This window comes from Zingiber officinale, chromosome 3A, assembly GCF_018446385.1.
Source record: "Zingiber officinale cultivar Zhangliang chromosome 3A, Zo_v1.1, whole genome shotgun sequence".
In the NCBI taxonomy this organism is placed as follows: Eukaryota; Viridiplantae; Streptophyta; class Magnoliopsida; order Zingiberales; family Zingiberaceae; genus Zingiber; species Zingiber officinale.
In genome coordinates this window covers 10,529,630-10,534,123 of record NC_055990.1, presented here as the reverse complement: position 1 = coordinate 10,534,123, position 4,494 = coordinate 10,529,630, and the positions used below count along the sequence as shown (strand labels likewise).

The 4,494-nt window shown below is 39.9% G+C and overlaps 1 long non-coding RNA gene across 1 annotated transcript; it reads left to right on the top strand.

Annotated features, from left to right (window-relative positions):
- The first annotated feature begins 570 nt into the window (after window positions 1-570).
- Window positions 571-4,195, top strand: LOC122053552. Its single transcript, XR_006132233.1, has 7 exons — window positions 571-1,215; window positions 1,326-1,443; window positions 1,533-1,611; window positions 1,694-1,790; window positions 1,895-1,963; window positions 2,719-2,783; window positions 4,135-4,195. It is a non-coding gene; the product is annotated as an uncharacterized LOC122053552 (long non-coding RNA).
- Window positions 4,196-4,494: the final 299 nt, after the last annotated feature.

Below are 4,494 nucleotides of genomic sequence, written 5' to 3'. Positions count from 1 at the left end.
TTATTGGTGGAACGATATAAAGAAAGACATCGTGGATTTTGTATCTTGATGTCTAATGTGTCAGCACGTGGAGGCTGAATATCAGAGCCTAGCAGGATTGTCTCTATTGACTTGGATACTAGAGTGGAGTTGGGAGCATGTTTTGATGGACTTTGTTGTGAGATTATCTAGGACATGGAGAAGATATGATCCTTTGGGTAATCTTTGATGGGTTGACGATTTTGCTCGCTAGCTATTGATTTGTAGGACGATTCTTTTGGATTGAGTAGCAGGATTATACTGTAAAGAGATTACCGGATCTTATGGTGTATCTCTGAGTATTGTATTGGATGGAGATCTGCGATTTCACATCATGGATTATGAGCGAGTTTTAGCATATTTTGGGTTAAGATTTTTGCTTTAGTATAGATTTTCAACCTCAGATTGATGGATAGTTTGAGTATCCTATACAGATGTTGGAGAATCTGATGATAGTGAGTTATGGATTACAAAGGTAGTTGATTTATCCACAGTGGGTTAGATAGTAGTGTAGAGATACGAGGGTGGAGTAGTAGAAGAGGCATGTTGTTTCATTCATTGTACTAAAAGTGAGTGGTACATCAGTATGTGATTTGGATGTTACCCTTGGATGAGGATCCCCTAGTTGACTAGTAAATTTGGGGACCAAATTTTTATTAGTGGGGGAGAATGTAAGATGCCGTAAAAAAAAAAAATTTTATTAGACGAAAAATCTTATTAGATTTTTCAGGAATTTTTAGGATTTTTTTGGGAATTAAATGGGGTCCGTATGATTCGTTTTAAAGGGATGGATTCGGGGTACAGAGGAAGCCTGTTTGGAACCCATTTAAATGGGAATTGATTGATGATTAAACTTAGAGTTAATTAAATTAAAACTAAGTTTATTCCTTATTATTATTTTCTTTTCTCTTATTTCCCGATTTTTCTCCTCCTTCCCGATTCCTTCTGCCCGAGACACCCTTCCCTCTCCTAGCGATTTCTCCGCCCGATCACCGACGCCAAGCCTCCTTCCCCCCTCTCCCTCTCAAGGTGTGGAGCCTCTTCCCACTTGCTCCGACTCCTTTCCCCTCTTTCGCCCGATTGATGCCGACTATCTCAAATTCTCGGCGCGGACCACTCGAGCACTGATTTGGCGGTCGTCTTTCCAGCCCTAGCCGGGGATACCAGGAACTCGCCGGAAATCGAGTGCATGAGCAGGTGATAGTAGGGTTCTTGAGCCTTTTGCGCTTTCTTTGCGATTTCTCTGATTCCCAATTCTTGGTTTTGGTTGGTCGCCGTTTCTCTTGATTGATCGTGGTTGAGCACAGGCACTGTTGCCCCTTTGATGGTGACAATTCCAGCCATCAGCGTTCCTTCTCTGCCCCAGCTCACTGCCATTGTAGCATCTTGATTTCCTCTGAGAGGGATCAAGGATATTGTCTAGGGGTAAGTCTTTCTTAGTATGGATTAGTATGGTTTTGATTTCACATTTTGTTTGGGGATGTGAAGATTTGATGATTTAGTTATTGGATCAGCCGGCAGTAGCTTCGCTGTAGCAAGTTTCTCCGGCTTTGGTTTGACAACAGTGCCATCAGATTTGAATAAGTCATAGAGGTAATTTCCTATATGAAAAGGATTCGAATTTTAGTTGTGGAATAATTATGGTTTGTGATGCTTGCTATCTGATCTGGACTAGGAGGAGTTGGATCAATATTGTGGATCTTCCCCTGTGCCGATCACTGCCCTTCTTCAATTCTTTTGGCTAAGGCCTTTGGTAGCTCTCGGTTGAAGAGGTAAGGGGTTCAATTTAGGTAAATGTGGTATTGGTATTAGAGTTCCAGTAAATGCATTGCTGTCCAATTATCTCCTGGATTGATCTTGGAAGGAATTGGTGTAGGAGTTCTTGGTGGCTGTGGACAGAGGTTAGTAGGGGCTATGAGCTCTTGATTTGTGGCCATATCTTAAGGTAAGTGAATTTCTAGTGATGTATCTCTTTTACTTCCATCAGTAGGTTGCTAATTTGGTTTTATAAGGAATCTAGGGTTTTATGCTTGCTTAGATTTATAAGTGGTGAGTAGATGTATTGATTTAACTCAAATTGATAGTAGATTATGGATTGGATGAGTTATGGGTTGGATTATTAGATGTCGTGGTTTGGATTAGTAGGTGAATTGAAGATTAGGTTGGAAAGATTGAAGGATTTATGAGGATATTTGTTAAGTTGATTATGGTTTGATGATTTAGTTGATAGGTTATTGTAGGTTGATATCATTTGTGTTGTGGATGGATAAATCAAGATTTGTATCATATTATATTGGAGACTTTGTGATTTGTGGTTGTTTGGATCGAAGTGAAGGATTGGGGATTATGTTTAGTTTTAGAAGGAGTGGGATTAAGGATGGATTGATTATCGTATTGGATTTGGATCATTAGGTGGAGTTAAACATGATCGTTATTGGTATGTGTTGGATTGATTGGGGTTGTATTAGGTAGGAATTTATGGATATGGTGATTGGTTGATATAGAATGTTATGTGATCATTCTTTGGATTATTGGATTGATTGTTGGTTGGGTTATCAGATATGGTGGTTAAGGATTATTTGGAGGATTAGTCAGGGATCAGATTTAATTGGAGTGATCTTATTGGGTTAGGAATTTTATTTAGCTATTTAATTCATATGAATTTAGCTAAATAAAATATAAATATATTGATTTCTGCAGGACTTGGAGTCGGGACGAGCGTCTCGGCGTAGGATTAGTTTATCTGACATGGTCTACAGATAAAGGTGGGTATTTCTTCCTTTGCCTCTATATAGTTTCTTTGAAACTTAGTGCATGGTTATTATTGGATGATTAGGCCGCTTTATCTTATATCGTGTTAGTATGTTGATTTCCTGCATGAGACTTATGCTTGACCCTTATGATAATCTATTTAATTCATATACAGTCTTAACTCTTGATATCTACTCTGTTGTGATTACATGTGTAGAGTATGTCTTGTAGGGATTATCGGGTTATCGGTATTGCCATGCTGATTGGGTATATGATGTGGATTGTACGTAGGTTGGTATGCGTGATAGGAGTCATCATGTTGACTGTATAATTTCATGTCATATGTACACACGTATTTGTTATGTACTTTTGGGAGAAGTTGTGTTGATTGTAGGTTTGTTTTGTATACACGTGTCTGATGTGTTTACTGGTGGATACCTGTTGATTGTACTTATGTTCTGTGTACATGTGTCTGGTGGGATTATTGGAGATTGTTGGTTGATTATACATGTGTAGTGATGTACATGTGTTTGGTGGGATATATGGAGGTATCGTTATGATTATACTCATGTTGTGGAGTACGTATGTGGATTTGGGGGTTGCATGGATGATGGCGGGCTGTACGTCGATGATATATATATTATCGTCGTTAACCATTGGGGATCCAGACCCGTTGTCTCCATTGGAGAGTTGTCACCGCTGGTTTGTTTTCTCCTGGTCGCCTTCAGCGGTGGTACTCTCAGATCGCCGCCCCTTGCGCCAGCGAATTTGGTCGGAAGAGGGAGTATCGAGCCCTCTGCTGATCTTTGTGCTCTAACACTGTCTGCGATTCCTTTAGCCCTTCTCTGGCTGACGGCGAGGAGCCTAAGGTCTCCCTAGCAGGGATTGTGGAGGTGAGTATCGTACCTAGCTGTGGCTTACGTGAGTGCGTGGGTTATATTTGCATCGTACCTAGTAGATACTAGTTGCGTGTGATTGTCGTTGTTGCACTTGTTTAGATATGGTTGTTGCATGCTGCATACATGTCATTTATTTTACATGTATATGCAGTTGTATTTATATTGCACAGGTGTCATGGGTACGTCTGTTGCAGATCTGGTGAGTTTACTGATCATTGTATCATGTGTCGATTCCAGATTGGGTATGTATCTGTCACTATGTCGGTTGAGGTTTGTACAGTTTGTATGTCAGGTTTTATGTCAGATATGTTTAGATGCATTGATTATGGTAGTATGCTCATGTTTCTTTATTCCCTACTGAGACTGTATACTTTTGATCTCCATGTTTATTTACCATGTACTATCTTTTCTATTACCCACTGAGTTACCTATACTCACCACCGCATGTATACCTTTATATTTTCAGGTAGAAGGTTGGGGTGTCGCTTGGAGTATCCTGTCTACCGGGTCCTACGTCACATCCGAAGACTTATCCTTTAATTATTTTTGGCATTGTATTTGTGTTTAGCCATGTGGCTATCTTGTGGTTTTATTGTTGTATTTATATTTGTGGTTGTTGTATGAAGCCTAGCCGGCTAGCAGTGTGTTGATGTGTTTTGTATGAGTTTTCCGTTATTGTTTTTCCGGTGTGTTTTTAGTACGGCCGTGTGGGCTGTTTATATATAACTGCGTGGTTGTGATTGTTTCATTCCAGCCGAGTGGGCTGTGATTATAACTGCGTGGTTGTGTACATAAATATTCCAGCCGCATATGGCTGATGTATTTT